This window comes from Lactuca virosa, chromosome 3, assembly GCF_052849685.1.
Source record: "Lactuca virosa cultivar CGN04683 chromosome 3, Lactuca_virosa_CGN04683_v6, whole genome shotgun sequence".
In the NCBI taxonomy this organism is placed as follows: Eukaryota; Viridiplantae; Streptophyta; class Magnoliopsida; order Asterales; family Asteraceae; genus Lactuca; species Lactuca virosa.
In genome coordinates, this window is record NC_136428.1 from 76,366,714 (window position 1) to 76,384,688 (window position 17,975).

General features: G+C 30.4%; 1 pseudogene across 1 annotated transcript in view; it reads left to right on the forward strand.

The window, feature by feature from the left end:
• Positions 1–17,975, forward strand: part of LOC145166019 (callose synthase 7-like) — a 30,958-nt pseudogene that overhangs the window by 4,231 nt on the left and 8,752 nt on the right. Inside the window, exons 2-32 of the transcript XR_013740324.1 lie at positions 3,549–3,649; positions 3,808–3,920; positions 4,008–4,095; positions 4,172–4,282; positions 8,178–8,300; positions 8,391–8,480; positions 8,582–8,673; positions 8,762–8,894; positions 8,987–9,115; positions 9,205–9,281; positions 10,668–10,755; positions 10,833–10,955; positions 11,037–11,154; positions 11,233–11,591; positions 11,652–11,704; positions 11,775–11,835; positions 11,910–11,991; positions 12,081–12,130; positions 12,212–12,298; positions 12,379–12,584; positions 12,666–12,747; positions 12,838–13,001; positions 13,086–13,209; positions 13,316–13,419; positions 13,488–13,590; positions 13,668–13,819; positions 13,913–14,022; positions 14,108–14,215; positions 14,294–14,362; positions 14,432–14,618; positions 14,706–14,817. The product of XR_013740324.1 is annotated as a callose synthase 7-like (transcript). The remainder of the gene's footprint in view (positions 1–3,548; positions 3,650–3,807; positions 3,921–4,007; positions 4,096–4,171; positions 4,283–8,177; positions 8,301–8,390; positions 8,481–8,581; positions 8,674–8,761; positions 8,895–8,986; positions 9,116–9,204; positions 9,282–10,667; positions 10,756–10,832; positions 10,956–11,036; positions 11,155–11,232; positions 11,592–11,651; positions 11,705–11,774; positions 11,836–11,909; positions 11,992–12,080; positions 12,131–12,211; positions 12,299–12,378; positions 12,585–12,665; positions 12,748–12,837; positions 13,002–13,085; positions 13,210–13,315; positions 13,420–13,487; positions 13,591–13,667; positions 13,820–13,912; positions 14,023–14,107; positions 14,216–14,293; positions 14,363–14,431; positions 14,619–14,705; positions 14,818–17,975) is intronic.

A 17,975-nucleotide genomic window follows, 5' to 3' on the forward strand; every position in this document is an offset into this window, starting at 1 on the left:
CTTATTATACATTTTTCCTCACTGAATTGTTCCACCCATACGACATGATCGAAAAACTTTTTTGGGTCCATTATTTCTTTTGTTCATTCATTTTTTAATGTTGACTACTTCTTTCTTTAGAAATAGAACCCTTAGCTCATACATGCTAGGTGATTTCATTTTCCGGCCAAATTATACAATTTCTTCTACCATGATATTAAGGTGGTGTTTTGTTTTTCTAGAAAAGCTTTTTTTAGCACGTGTGTCTGCGAGAGGAAAACATTTATATTTGCACATTCTTATATACTGTTTGTTTTTTAGAAGACCGTGATCGTCAAAACATATACACATTCTCTTCTCCAAAAATATATGGACCAAAATTTGTGAGTGCATGTAAAGATATTTTCGCAGACATCCTCTAGGCCAAAAAAGAAGAAAATGTATAGCTTGAAAATTTTACGTCACTCTTTTCTTTCAAACACCCCCAAGCCTATAATGAATTAATATATGAAAGTTTAATAGCATTCTTTTATATATATATATATATATATATATATATATATATATATATATATATATATATATATATATATATATATATATATATATATATATATATATATATATAAAAGATCAAAGTTGATTTTATATTATATTATTTTTTTAATATTACAAATAAAACCAAAATAACGATATATTAGAATAAAAATGGTTCTAAAATAAGATTTAAGAAAAACTAACAAAAATAACTGTTGAAACTTATTCTTAAATTAATGAGAAATTAATCATTTGTGTGAAAAATGATTGGTAACTTTTGAAAATATATCGTCAATAAATATTCTAAATTTAAGAAAATGTTAATAATTTATTTTTAAAATTTATGTTTTATCATTAAGTTTTGAAAATCAATTTAATTACTAGATTAGGATGAAATACAAAACAATGTCATTTATTACACACCATATTAAGAAAAAATTTAGTTTTTGTTTTAGAAATATATGAAACGAATAATTAAAAAAAAAATTGTTATTGTGGTTGTATGAATTATATTCCAATGTTGTAAACTGTAATTATTTAAACTTCAATGTTGAAAAACTCTTATAAGTTTAAAAAGTCAGTTTATTTTAGCAATCTGTAAAAGTTAAAAAAACAAACGGTCTTTTTCTTACAAACTGTAGACGTTTAATTCATCTCTTCTTCTAGAGATATTTATGGATGTGGTCAATCGGAGATATCTATGGATATATTTTACCTCTTAAAATACAAATACTTAAAACGATCGTATCTTGCAAAATTAAAAGGAATAACTATACAGCATATTTAAAACTTAAAACAAAATAAAACATCTAAAAACAACCTATAACATCTAAAAACAGCATATAACATTAAATACAACATTTTTATAGCAACAACATATAATAAAACAACACTATAAACAAAAACATGTTTAAAAGGAATACTTGCATCGTAAAACAATATTCCCATTTGATGACACATGTTCTCCCTTAGTTCTTTCTAACACGCATAATTTATCATTTGTTCTCTCCCGCCTTTCCCATCTTGTCTACCTTTAATTGCATCTTTGTGATTTGGGGTGAAATACATATCGATGGGCCCTTTTTTGCTTCTTTTTAAGATGTAGTATGACACTACCTTCACTTGCCCTTTTTGATGATACTTCAACACAATCTTCTTCTTCATCATCGTACTCATCGTCAACTTGTTTCATACTTGATATCATTTAAATAATTCCCTTAGATGCTTGTCTTTTTATCATACAATCTTTTATTTCTTTCCGTACATGTTACACACATCTCTTACAATCAAGGACGTTTCTAAAACCTCCAACGAATTGTTGTTTTAAATGGTATACACCTCACTTAACAACTTTTGAACAAAAGTTACATGTAAATTTGTTTCTAATCTTAGGGTCTTGGACAATATATTTTCCTCAAGGTCTTTATTAAGTTTAGGTGAAGCATTTGCATTTTCACGATCCATAGAACTATAAACTAAGTATAGACTATAAAGAATGAAGAAAAATTACCACATGAAAGAGAAGTGGTGAAGCACTAAAGCAATCAAACACCCAACGCAAACTCACAAAGAAAAATATTTTCTTATTGATTACACCTGAAAGAACTAAGACAGTAAGAAGAAGTCATGCAAGACCAAAACTTATTGTTGTATACTACTTGAGATTGAAAGAATAATAGAAGATATTGGCTTATGAGTGATGAATTGATGAAAACGTTGCATGGATTAATAGGTATGATCACTTTAAAATAATAATAGGAAAAAAACATTAACCTGAGTTGTAATCGATATTATCACGTCGCATATATAAGATCCATATTGTCAACTATGATCCATATTGCTCATTGATGATTAATAAATGGAAAATTAGGTCAAAAAGTGAGGAAAACTTGAATGAGTATGACTCCTCGAGTCCTTGCCTCCTTAGCCCATGGTAGTCGCTCCATCCTTTGGTGGTTTGGGCTTGGGATTTGAAATTAAAAGAAACACGATTGGGAACCTTAAAAACTATAGTTCTAATATTTATACGGGGCATATTATAAAATGGAGCGGATCAGTAGACGGTAATGATCCATACACAACCCTTTTAATAAAAGGGTTAATGGGTATGGGTCTATAACGAGTAGACAAAAATTAAGATCCAAACCCTTATGATTCTTATCAGTTTAGATCGAATCAAGGTCAAAACTCACTCCATTGTCAAGTCTAGCATCATGGTTAAATAAATAGCACATACATGAGTTCTACAAGAAGGTTCAAGGATGTTGTAAGGCCTACTATATTGTATGGATTCGAATGTTAGCCTATTAAGAAGGAATACAAAAGGAACTTAGAGGTCGTAGAACCAAGGTTGTTGAATTGGACATATGGTAAAACATTATTGGATTGGATAACAAACCCAAGAATCACAAACTCATTGGAACTAAGAATAATGCCTAATATAATGAAATTTTAGTAAAGGAAGTGAAAGAAGGACAGGACACCTGGGAAGGAAGTGAGCAGATAGCGTTAGGTTAGACTTGAAGAAGTGGCTCTTATCGAGAAGACATGACCTCTGACAGGAGAGTGTGGAGACTTAGAATCATGATAGTGGAGTAGTCTAGATACTAGCTTTCTTTTCACTACTTTTGCTTGTCGTGCGACTTTTACCATCTAGTTATTATTCCCTCTTACTTTTTAGCTTGTATTTCTAGTATATGCTTCATGATTTATTGCTAGTCACGTAATACTATTTATTTTTCCATTGTGGGTCTACTATTTCCATGTGTAGAGTATCCTCTGTTGTACGCTCGTGTTTTTTTCTCTTTATTTCCTATGCGAAAGGTCATATATGGAAGCAGTCATCTACCCTCAGATAGAGGTTGCCTATAAAAAAAAGTGTCATTTTGTTGATTTTATGCAATCACATATTCATGGTGACACTTCTTTATTTATTATGAATAATTGACTAATACACAACATGGTGGTTATGCTTGCTTGTTAGTTGTACTACATTTCCCATAACATTTTATGCCTTTAATTTGTTATATTAGGCCGATTTCATGCATATGAGAAGGCCTATAGGATGGATCCTAAATCAAGTGGACGTGGTGTTCGCCAATTCATGACCTACTTGCTACATAGACTTCAGAAGGTGCACATTATAGTTTTCACTGTTTTTTTTTGTCACACTTCTTTTTGTCACAGTTTATCATATTCTACTAATTGCATCAGGATGATGACACCATTTTAAGCTAAATTCAACGTATTTTATAAATTCTAATGAAAAATTCAAATGTTCTATTGGTGTAGGAAGAAGAAACGACAAAGCCTCGACTAGCAAAAACTGATCCTAGGGAGATCCAGAAGTTCTACCTGAACTTCTATGAGAAAAACATAAGAGAAGGACAATACACAAAGAAACCGTAAGGCTTTCTTTTAACCAGTATAAAGAGATATTACATCGACTAATTACTTATTCATTTTGTTATCTTTCTTCTATCATCTCTAAGTGAGGAGATGGCCAAGATTTATCAGACTGCAATGGTTTTATATGATGTACTAAGGACTGTGGTACCTGCTTCAAAAGTCGAGCCAGAGGTATGATAAGTGTATCAAACATTGATTTCTAGATACAATGTAATATTAAATAACACATGCTACTATGCCATTGTAGATTCAACGATATGCAAGCAATGTAGAGGAAAACATAAACCAATACGAACACTATAACATCCTTCCTATGTATGCTATCGGAAATAAACCAGAAATTATGAAGATTCCTGAGGTTGTGTTCAGACATAAATCTCATTTTCTTTTATATATATATATATATATATATATATATATATATATATATATATATATATATATATATATATATATATATATATATATATATATAGTGAGGTTCAATAGAGAACCATTATTAACCATGGAACCAAGGAACTAATCTTTTTTTTAATTTTTAGAGCTTATTTTTTTATTAAAAAAATAAAGTCAATATACAGAAATTCATAATTTTTTATCATTTTTCTAATGATATCAAATTCGATAAAAAAAATTACTTTTTTTCCGTCAAATTCACAATGTGAATCTGAATTCACAAGATGAATCCAAAAAATATATTTAGCATTCACATTGTGAAGTTATGAATTTAGATATTTTTTTTTTCGATAAAGAATAAACTCTAAAACTTGAAAAAATATTTGGTTCCTTGGAGAACCATTGATAATGGTTCTTTATTGAACTTTTCCATATATATATATATATATATATATATATATATATATATATATATATATATATAAAGGAGAGAGAGAGAGAGAGAGAGAGAGAGAGAGTTAAGTTCTTTTGAGAAGTTAATGATTTGTGGGACCAAGAGAACTCCTAATTCGTTTATCAATTTTCAAAACCAAAAACACCATTAGACTCCTAGAGTTGCGTCTAAGAGCGGTCCATGGTCCAAAAAAAGATTTTACGAACTTCTTTTATTTTGGAAATGTGCATATATGCACATCTAAATATGCATGCTTGCACATCTAAATGTGCACGGATGCACATTTAGGTTTTATGTGTTTTTTTAAAGTTTTCAAGTTGCAATTCTCTTAAACGTTGGTATTATAGTCTCATTGTTGTGTCAATTTGGAAACTTTTTGTAAAAAAACACTAAAGGTGCATACATGCATATATATGAACATTCAAATGTGCATATATATATATATATGCACATTTCAAAAAAAATTAAGTAAACAAAATCGTCAAATCATTTTCTTTTAGCATTGATCACTCTTAGACACAACTCTATGAGTCAAATGGTGGTTTTGGTTTTAAAAAGTGATAAGCAAATTAGGAGTTTTTGAGTTCTCGCAATAACTTAAGCATATATATATATATATATATATATATATATATATATATATATATATATATATATATATATATATATATATATATATATAGGGCTACGTTATTTTGTTTCTTATATTTATTGTGTGCTACAATGCACCAATAGGAATTTAGTAAATTAAATAATTAATTAATTAAATAAATATAGATATTAAATGATATCCATAATTATAATTCTCTTTTTATGGAAACTAATTAAATCCGTCATTAATGTCAGCAATAACATTCTTTCAGAATGAATTTGCATCTAGGTTTTTATATAAGAATTCGTATTTTGTTTAAGGGCTCACTCACTTAAAATACAATAAAGTTGCATGGAGTATGAAGAACGAGAGTGTATTCTCCTAGAATACACTCTCGTTCTGCTGGAATACACTCTCATTCATTTAGATATGAATTCATTCTGAAAGAATATTATTGTTGACATTAATAACGAATTTAATTAGTTTCCATAAAAATGAGTTATAAGTATGGATAGCATTTAATATATACATATAATTAATATTAAATTCCTATTGGTGCATTCTAGCACACAATAGATGTGAGAAACATTTGAACCTCTCTCTCTCTCTCTCTCTCTCTCTCTATATATATATATATATATATATATATATATATATATATATATATATATATATATATATATATATATATATATATATATATATATATATATATATATATATATATATAGGGTGGGGTTCAATAGAGAACCATTATTAACCATGTAACCAAGGAACCAATCTTTTTTTCAACTTTTAGAGCTTATTTTTTATCAATAAAAAAACTCAAAATACAGAAATTCATAACTTTTTATCTTTTTTTCCAATGATATCAAACTCGATAAAAAAATTTACTTTTTTTTTCGTCATATTCACAGTATGAATTTATGCAGATTTACAATGTGAATCTGAATTCACACGGTGAATCCGAAAGATATATATTTAACATTAATAATGTGAAGTTATGAATTTAGATATTTTTACTTTTTTTTCGATAAAAAATAAGCTCTAAAACTTGAAAAATATATTTGGTTCCTTGGAGAACCATTGATAATGCTTTCTATTGAACTTTTCCCTATATATATATATATATATATATATATATATATATATATATATATATATATATATATGTGTGTGTGTGTGTGTGTGTGTGTGTGTGTGTGTGTGTGTGTGTGTGTGACTGTGTGTATGCGTGTGCGAGCGTTACTTTGAGTCAAAACCTATATGAGAACTCGAGAACTTTTTCTAGCCAAAATGTTTCGTAACCAATACCACCACACAACCTTTATGCAACCGTCTAAACCATTCGTAGACAGAAACCTTCGAAAAAACACTTCAAAGCGAAAAGTATAAATTCTGTAAAGTTTCTATTGATTATTTGTTCAATAGTTTTATTAATTTCTTATGTTTTGAAGCCAATACCACCACACAACCTTTATGCAACCGTCTAAACCATTTGTAAAGTTTCTATTGATTATCATGAGTTGGAAAAAGGTAAAGATATAACTGAAAGTATGAATCATTCTATAATTTTACATTTAGAAAAAATTGGACTTATAGGAGAAGATATTACAAAATCAAAGGTTAAATATGTTTGTAAGTTTAAATTTTTTTAAAAAAAAAATCATGGTATTACAATAAGAACAACAAATATAGAATGTGGTCATTTAGATAAAGAAGAAATAAAAAAAAAAATACCGGAAATAATAGAACAGGGATTAATTAGGAAATCGGAAAGTCCACATAGATCAACAACTTTTATAGAAATTTGTAATAATAGACTAATTATAAATTTGAATAGTATAGGATATGTTTTATCACTTTTTTCTGTGCCCGAATATCTAGTAAATCCTGTAACTTCTTATTTATTATCTTTTGGTTTATATTTTTTAACTTCTTCTAGAGCTTTAATATATACTTTAGAGTTTTTCAGTTTTAACTTTCAACTATGGTTTTCTTAGAAAAACAAAAATCACAACTTTTGATGGATGAAATTTTGACATGGGAGCAAGTAGCTATTAGAATGTGGGAAACAAATAAAAAAGATAGTATGTATATGTTTGCTTATTTAGAAACGATTTTAGGACCAATAGCCTTATAAGTTGTTTTGTCTCTATTTCTATCTTTTTAGGTTTATTATGTTCTAGTTGGTAACTTAACTGTTGAATTTCTTCTTTGTTTGGAATAAGTCGTTATTATATTTTTTAATTCTTTAATGATTTGATTATTTTGTTTTTTAATATAACCTACGTTTTCTACTAATTTAGTTAAAAACTCGGTCTTTATTAATGATAAACTGTATATATTGATATATTTAAATTTGACAAAAGAAATATATGTGTAATTACTATATGGTTGTAATTATTTTTAGTTATCATTTTATTAGAATAATTACTCGAATGGTGAATATCTTTCTATTTTCTTTTTAAATTTTTTTTAAAATAATAATCGGTGAAAATTACAAACAAACAAATATATATATATATATATATATATATATATATATATATATATATATATATATATATATAAAAGTATTTTTAGAACCAGTAATTGTGTGAGAACTTGAGAACTTTTCTTCTAGGCAATAATTTTCAAAACTAACTCCACCACACCACCCTAGGGGATCGTCTAAGCCATTCGCTATATCAAAATCACTAAAAAGACGATCATTTTTTGTATACGTGCATGAGTGTGTGTGTGTATGTATGTGTGTATGTATGTATGTATGTATCCTTCTTATTTATTTCACTCTTCATATGTCATTAGATCCAAGCAGCTGTTCGAGCAATTCGCATTATAGATAACCTTCCATCTATTAGAAGGGTGGGTGACAGAGAAAAACCTATTGCTGATATTCTCGAGTGGTTATCATCAATTTTTGGTTTTCAGGTAACTTTTATTCATAAACCGCTTTATTTAACTCTGCACGGATTGTTTACAAATATGACTGGTTTAAATTTTTGTTGTTCTGAAATAAAGAAAGGAAACGTTGCAAATCAAAGGGAACACTTGGTATTGTTACTTGCAAATATTGATAGAAGGTCAAAGGGTGTTGAAGATTATGATCAGGTAAAACTCACACTTTTTCATTGTGTAATATTTGAACCGAACATTGGTGCATGTGACTGTGCCTAGAGATGAACTGAATACTGATGAGGAACTTTTTACAGTTGGATAGCCAAACGGTAAAGCATTTATTGGATAAAACTTTAAAGAACTATGTCTCGTGGTGCCATTATTTGCACTGTACATCAATCATTGAGTAAGTTATTAAAAAGGTGACGCAACATGTTTCTTGTTCTTTGAAGTGAGGATTTAATCTTTTTTGTTTGATTTATTGTTTGTTCAAGTTCACTTAAGTGTCCACCTAGTGGTGATAGGCAACAATTATATCTTCTCTACATCGGACTCTATCTACTCATCTGGGGTGAAGCTTCAAACGTGCGGTTCATGCCTGAATGTCTTTGTTATATTTTTCATAATGTATGTTATTATTTGGTTATATTTACAAGAATACAGTTATCATTATGTTTATCTAGCTTTATGATGTGATCTTATTTCGTTGAATAAAAAAGATGGCAAATGAAATGCATGGAATTTTATTTGGCATTGTTCAACCTATAAATGGAGGGACATATCAAGCAGCATATGAGGAAGCATTTTTGTCTAATGTCATCTCACCTATTTTTGATGTTCTTCTTAAGGTAATAACATTCGAGTGCACTATAAGTTTTGTTCCAATTTCATGAAATCTACTTTCCTAATGAGACTTACTATTTTTTAATGGTGGCAGGAAGCCAGGAGAAATAAAGGTGGCAATGCAAGCCATGCTTCATGGAGAAACTATGATGATCTAAATGAATATTTTTGGTAACTCTTTATATTATAAAACCGCCATTCATGTTCAGGCTCGACCCTATCATTTTACAGGCCTGTGCAAAAACTTAAATTAAGGCCCCATAAAAAATTTATGAAATATAATTAAGTAAATTCATTACCGCTAAATTCAAAACATAAAGTTGATAACAATCATCTCATAGAATCCCTATCTGAGCACCATATACATGCTCATATACAAGTCTCTACTCATTAAGAAAAACTGCTACAAACAACTTTCCAATTGCAATAGGAACAATCAACAATATTGTGCATGTTAGACGAAAAACTAGATAAATTATTATCATTTTTAATAAATTTAGTATGGGTTAGCTATATTATGTTCAACTGGTAATTTTTGTAACATTTATAGTTCGTTGGAATAAATCATCACCATCGATCTCGTATATATGACCATTTTGTAACCTATTTTTTTGCAACTTATCTTTAGTTCATCAATAATCCGTAACTTCGACTTTTCTGTTGTGAATAAGAAACCAAACGTTCCCTTCAATGAAAATAGTTTTATCAATTATGTTCAAAAAATAATGAATCATGAATGATTCTTCATGTGTACGTTTGTGTACTAATTTCAATCGCTCAACACTATTCTTATCAAAAAGTCTTTTATTAAAAGATATTATTTTATTATTTTTCTCAATAAACACCATATCGGTTCATAAATCAGAAGCTATAGCCAAAAACAATTTTAAGCCTACTCAAAACCATGCTCTTGGTTTCATATTATAGTTACCCCTTATCTATTTTCATTATTTGATCCTGCTTATAACTTTACCAACTTCATTCACATTCAATGTTACACCTTCTTTATGTCGCTCCCAATTAGATTAAATATTATCAAATTTATGGTATTATCTTTGAATGTATATTTTGCTCCACTTGAACTGATTCTTTGTTATGATGATATTTTGGCCTTTTTATTAATATCCATTTTAACTGATTTTTCTTGACTCTTAATTCATCTCAAAAATTAAAACTTTGGCCATTTTCATATACTTAATTTGACTCTAAAGTCTAAATAAAATTTTAAAATTTGAGTTGGGTTTTTGAGCTTTAGTGGCATGGTGTAAATGTCTATGTATTGGAGTCTAATTTCTAATGTATATTGATAATATATTTAACAAACCTATTTTTAGTAACATGAATACGATTAGTAGCATCTAAATATACTTAATTAACATATTATTATTATTATTATTATTATTATTATTATTATTTAGTAATATAATATTAAAAGAAAATTTTCAATCAGAGGCCCCTTAGGATTGGAGGCCCAGTGCGACCGAAACACTGCTCACCCAGGGCTGCCACTCTTCATGTTAAAACTATTGACCAACCTTTAATTCCCTTTTCTTTCAGGTCGGACAAATGTTTTAAGTTAGGCTGGCCAATGGATCACACATCTGACTTTTTTGTTCACTCCATTGGGTCATTGCGCCATCATGTTGTATGTGTGGATTTATGCAACTTTAAAGCTAGTATTCATTCACCAAATAAAAATGCTCAAATTTAAGTAATTTGCAGGGGCCCAATCAAGTAGTATCCGGAAAGAAGAAGAGTAAAACAAATTTTGTCGAAGTGCGTTCATTTTTGCACCTTTATAGGAGTTTTGATCGGATGTGGATTTTCCTCATATTGGTCTTGCAGGTATATAACAGAATCATGCTGTTAGTTGATGGTTTCTTATTAGGCTGGTAGCATTTCAATCTTTTCTTTTTGATTTTGTAGGCTATGATAATTGTTGCATGGCATGGAGATGGATCAATCTTCGGAATTTTAGATGAAGCTGTCATTAAAAACATCTCCAGCATATTCATCACTTATGCCATACTTAACTTTATCCAAGGTACATACTTACTTCCTGCACATTCTTTCGTTACTTCTAGCTGTTGTCCTTTTTGTAATTTATGGTTTCTCTTTACAGTTAGTCTAGACATAATCCTTAGTTTCAACGCATGGAGGAGCTTAAAACCTACACAAATTCATCGCTATATTTTCAAATTTGTTGTAGCTGCTTTTTGGATGGTAATCTTGTCTGTTGGTTACTTAAGATCAGTTCCAAATCCAACAGGATTTGTGAAGTTTCTCAGTACTTTGGGAGGAAATTGGAGAGGGCAATTGCTTTATAACTATCTTGTAGCAATTTACTTGATCCCCAACATACTGGCTGCCTTTCTATATCTGCTTCCACCTATAAGGAGACACATGGAAAGTTCCAATTGGCGTATAGTCACTCTTATAATGTGGTGGGCACAGGCAAGTTCACTTACGTGTTGGTAGTTTGTATTGATGTTACATCTTACATGCTTTTTGTTTTATATTAAATATTGCGAATTTTTACAGCCAAAACTCTATGTTGGAAGAGGCATGCATGAGGGCATCTTTTCTCTTTTCAAGTAGGGATATAAAGTTTGATATGTGAATTTTTAAATTTCTTTTTTCTTACTTTGTTACTGTTGATCTTAGGTATACTCTATTTTGGATAGTGCTGCTAATAAGCAAGTTCGCATTCAGCTACTATGTGGAGGTAATCATGAAAATGCTTGTTATCATATGATTTCTATAGAAAGTTTATGCTTAAATTTGAAATTTTCATTGTAGATACTGCCACTGATCAAGCCCACAAAGTTAATCATGAAAATGCATGTTAGCAGCTATGAGTGGCATGAGTTCTTTCCCAACAGTAAATCTTTGAACTTATATACAAACTTTGTTAATTGTGATTCTTATTATATTAAGATCTGATTACTTACTTATTTGAGCATTTTGTAGTGACCCACAATATTGGCGTCGTTATTTGTATCTGGGGTCCAACTATCATGGTGAGTGTTCTTGAAAATAATTACTTTTGTTATATGCCTCTATGAGGCCAATTAAACATATGTGATGTAATTTCATTTAAGGTCTATTTCATGGACACACAAATTTGGTACACGATATATGCTACTATTATTGGTGGAATCTACGGAGTCTTCAGGCATTTGGGTGAGGTTAGTACGAATATATCTTTAGTTTACTAAATTTTGAAATCGAAAGATGACATCATCATTTTGTGATGTTTGATCCTTAGATAAGGACACTTGGCATGCTACGGTCAAGATTTAAATGGGTTCCTCTAGCTTTCTGTGAACGCCTTATGCCAATGCAAAAAGAAAAGCCCAAAAGAGATCACGTCGAAGATGATTTATTGGTGACCAGAAAGAACAGAGCAAAATTTTCACAGGTGTGGAACGAATTCATATTTTCAATGCGGATGGAAGACTTGATCAGCAACAGGTTTTAAACAGTTTGCTGTTATTAATAAATGGAATTAAACTGAAGCAGAATATTCTGTTGACATTCATTTTATTTTTGAAGTGAGAGAGATCTGCTTCTTGTACCATATACAACAAGTGATGTTCCAGTTGTCCAGTGGCCACTATTCATGCTTGCTAGTAAGGTATAAATCCTCCATGCATTGGCTTGATGTCTTTTTGTTATTGTTTATCTGAAATTAATGTAATCATGATTTTGACTTTTTCCACTTAAGATTCCCATTGCATTAGACATGGCTAAAGATTTTAAAGGAAAGGAAGATGCAGACCTGTTCAGGAAGATCAGCAGCGATGATTATATGCAGTCAGCAGTGATAGAATGCTACCAAACACTTAAGGAAATATTATTTAACCTTTTTGATGATGAACGCGATAAAAAGTAAGGCCTATACGATCTTGATTCTACTAAAAATTTATACTTACAAGTAAAAAAATCTTTTTCATATTCTTTTTCTTTTTACAGAATCTTACAGCATATATGCCATGAAATAGAAACTAGCATTCAACAGGGAACGTTTTTGAATAAATTTCATATGAGCGAATTGCCTTTACTCAATGATAAGTTGGAGAGGTTATTGGATCGTCTGGTAAGGCATTTCTTTTAAATTGTGGGATATTATTCATTGTCATTGTTAATATATTCCTTACAATGTTTCTAATATTTTTCTGATTACTCCAATGGGTGTCTGCCAGCTAGAAGACAATGTTGGTGAAGCGAAACACACAGCCCAAATAATCAATGTTTGTCAGGATATCATGGAGATTATCACAAAAGATGTTATGAAATATGGGCACGAGTAAGTTTTTTATTTTGGATTGATAATTAAATATTCTGTTGTAAAATTCCTTTTGTGTGCTTTTGTAGGATACTTGAAAAACCTCGCACTCATCATCGTGATAATGACAAAAAGGAAAGATTTGAGCAAATCAATGTCCGATTAACTCAAATGAAATCATGGAAGGAAAAGGTATCATCTGCCATCCGGGCACCCTCCCAATTTCGTTCGTTTTATTCCTTTTTCTAATTTTCCATTTGTGCCCCTAGGTGATGAGGCTTCGTTTGCTTTTGACTGTCAAGGAATCTGCATTTGATGTGCCTACAAATTTGGAAGCTCGTAGGCGTATCACCTTCTTTGTAAACTCCTTATATATTAGAATGCCAAATGCTCCAATTGTTCGTAACATGCTCTCCTTTAGGTCAGTACTTTTCCAACCATTCACTTATTTCACTCATGGATGCCCTACATCATTATCCTTAAGATTAGATTTTGTTGTTTGTGTAAACTTCAGTGTTTTGACTCCATACTACAAAGAAGATGTCCTCTATTCAAAAGAAGAGCTTCACAAAGAAAATGAAGATGGAATTTCAGTTTTATTTTACCTCCAGAAGATATATCCAGGTGACTATTGATATTAGTTTTGACTGTTGTCCTCTTTATATAGAATCAAAAAACATTATTTTTTTGGTTGTATATGCAAAACCAGATGAATGGAATAATTTTGAAGAGCGGATTAACGGTATATATAGAGGGGATAAAACAGAAGCCATACGTCAATGGGCTTCTTATAGGGGGCAGACTCTTTCCAGAACAGGTTTTTCTGTTTGCATGCTAGTTTAAATTAAAAGTTATATTTTATATATTTAGAAACTCATTCACAAAAATTTCTCAGTGAGAGGGATGATGTACTACAAGGAAGCTCTCGAACTTCAATGCTTCCTAGACTATGCAAAAGACGATGGTTAGTGTGATTCGTTAAACTTTTTAAATGTCAGTATATTTTTTATATAATTTATGTTTTTTTCCACAGAGATTTTTACTGGATTCCGGACATTTAACATGAATAAACATCACATGGATTTCAAAGAACGTGCAACTGCAATGGCTGATTTGAAATTCACCTATGTCATCTCTTGCCAGATTTATGGTGCTCAAAAGAAATCAAGTGATGAGAGAGATCAAAGTTGTTATACTAACATCTTGAAGCTCATGCTGACGTAAGTGTATTTATATGGATCATGATCATACATTAATCAAAATTTTAAAAGTATATATTTTAATTAATTATATTTTGATCGGTTCAGATATCCTTCTTTACGAGTTGCTTATATAGATGAGAGAGAGGCTACCATCAATGGTAGATCTCAGAATGTTTACTACTCTGTTCTAGTCAAAGGCGGGGATACTTTAGACCAGGTAACTATAAATTTATATATTGAAATCAGAGACTCATGAATACTTACGTTTATCATCGTTCCTCTTCCCCCATTTGACAACCGTATCTCGCTCGGATGATTCTCTAAAACCCCCTTAACTCCACTCATGCCTTCGTGATTGGCTATGCTTGCTGAGCACTCGTCAATCCGAAGGAAAGCTCCTCTAGTGCATTGGGTGCTTCCCACCAAGAGGGTTTTGCATGACCTCCTTGATCTAAAACAAGGTAAGGTACCAATATATAGAAATAGGGAAACCCTAATCCGACATATAGAAAACCTAATCCAAGAAAAGACGGCTTGTTTGTTCAACGGGCGTACCTAGAGAAATATCACATATATACATTCTAACACTCCCTTTCGAGTTGGAGCATAGATGTTAATAATGTTCATCTTGTTACAATTATTAGAAATTTTGCTCTTAAGTAATGCTTTAGTGAAGACATTAGCAAGCTAGCTCTGTTAGAACATGAGATGTAGTGATGGTTCCATTGTGAATCTTTTCGTGAGTGAAGTGACAATCAACTTCAACATGGTTAGTCCTCATGAAAAATAATATTGTTTGCAACATGAATTGTTGTCTAGTTTTCACACCATAAGGTCATTGGTTTGGATTGAGGGTTCACCAAGTAGATTTCCTAACCATATGTGATGGTCATAGCCTTGGATTTAGATTCTACACTCAGCCGAGAAACAACATTTTGTTTCTTACTCTTCCAAGAAACTAGATTTCCCCTTTCAAAAACACGGTATCATGTAGTGGACCATTGGTTTGTAGGGTCATCATCATAGTTGACATCCGTAAACCCTTCCATACCATGATGACATGTCTTTGGTATAAAATACCTAAATGTAGTGCACGCTTCAAATATTTTAGAATGCAAGCGACATCCCAACGTGAGGTTCTTGGAGATAACACAAATTAGCTAACTATACCAATCGAGAACGCAATGTATGGTTACGTGATAGTCAAATAGTTCACTTTCCCATAACTTCTCCACATTTTTTTGGATTCTCAAGGGGATCTTCATCATCTGTTGTTAGCTTCATATTTAATCTTGTTCCTACATTACACATTTGCTACCATAGAACTTGAACCCTACTATCTTAGGGATGGACGCATTTCTAGGTTGATCTGTCGATAAAGATAGTAGTGGATCCGAAATTAATGTTGAAAGTTTACACATATGGTAGACATGAACAATTGGTCGCCTAACAAACTCTTGAGGTTGAGTGGAGACGAATAGGGTGGATGCCTTAGGTGGAGATGGAACCGGTATGATATATACCAACAAGTCATCAGTGTCTTCTTGTTTGGTATGGCTAACACACAACCTTTAATCTTGTTCCTACATTACACATTTGCTACCATAGAACTTGAACCCTCGTCCCCTTAAGGGATGGACGCATTTAAACACCTAATGTTGCTAGGCCAAGAGCCCTTTAGTCATCATTGTCCCTTTGATTTCATGATTCTAACACGTGAAAGAAGGGTAGATTTTCATGAAATGTAATATCCCAAGATACAATATATATATATATATATATATATATATATATATATATATATATATATATATATATATATATATATATATATTAAGTGTGGGAAACAAACATGTATACCCTTTTTGGAGTTAAGAGTAACTGAGAAAGACACGTTTTAAGGAATTTGGATCCAGCTTAGTTACATGTAGTTGGGTGTCACAAACAAAACAAGTATTATTAAAGATCTTGGATCATTGAGGAAAACAATTTTGTAGGGAATAAGGTTGAGAGTTGAATTCCACCATCCAAACAACTGAGGAGATTATACGAATGATGAGAAAACTGGAAGTGGAAATCGGATCTGCGAAAACGTTTTAGAGATAGCTGGTAAAAGAGTTTTAGCTACCTTGAGTAAACGACAATTATTCGGTTGTACAACCCATTTTAGGTTGGAGTATCAACGCAATCTGACTCATGTGGAATGACATTTTGGCGCATATAAGACTGTTTGAGACAAATATACCTTTGCATTATCACTACGTAGGGTTTTGATTGAAACTTAGATCAACTTTTCATAAAGTAAATTCAAGTAGTTCGAGAATAATTATCAACAAGAGTAACAATGTACTTAAACCTAATTTTAGAAGTTATAACATGACACTGACCCGAAACAACAGAATGGACCAACTCAAAAGGAAATATATATAGAGGAGGGTTCAATTGAATAAAACATTTATCAGATTTTTGTTACAGTTAATTTGTTATTCATATATGAATAGGTAGTATAAATGATACTTAAACTATAAAAAAATTAATTATATATTTTTATTCATAAGTGAATAACGAATGTACTGTAGCAAAAATTTGATACATTTTTATTCACTTATGAATAACGATAGCTGAAAATATAAAAAAAAATTATTTTATCTTAAAACTATATCAATATGGATGTCTATTTGTAGAGAATAAAAAATCATGAACTTTTGTATTTTTAAAATCATTTTTCGATAAAAATAGCTTCTTAAAAATTAAAAAAACGAAAAAAACTATGTTTTTGTATATATATATATATATATATATATATATATATATATATATATATATATATATATATATATATATATATATATATATATATATATATATATATATATATATATATATCAGTGTTGCAGAAATCGGCCTTGGCGGCCGATTAATCGTTTGGCGGCCTCGAACCGATTACGATTAAGGTGCTTGGCGGAAATTGGTCAAAATCGGTCAAACTCGGGCTTGGCGGTCCTCGGCGGTCATAGGTGGGAAATATTTAAAAAATTAAAAAAAAAAAATTTCAAATATTACACCAAAATTTTAAAATTTTAAATTTTTAAGCTTTCAAATTTTAAAATATTATACTAAAATTTTTAAAATTTAAAAATTTTATAACTAAAATTTTCAAATACTTAATTTTTTAGGAAATATTAATTTTTTAAATAATTTTATTAATAATTTAGGGTCCCCGATTAATCGCCGATTAATCCCCGCCGAGTCTGATTAATCGCTTATCGCCAGTCGACCGCCGAGCTACCGCCGACCGATTTTTACAACCTTGATATATATATATATATATATATATATATATATATATATATATATATATATATATATATATAT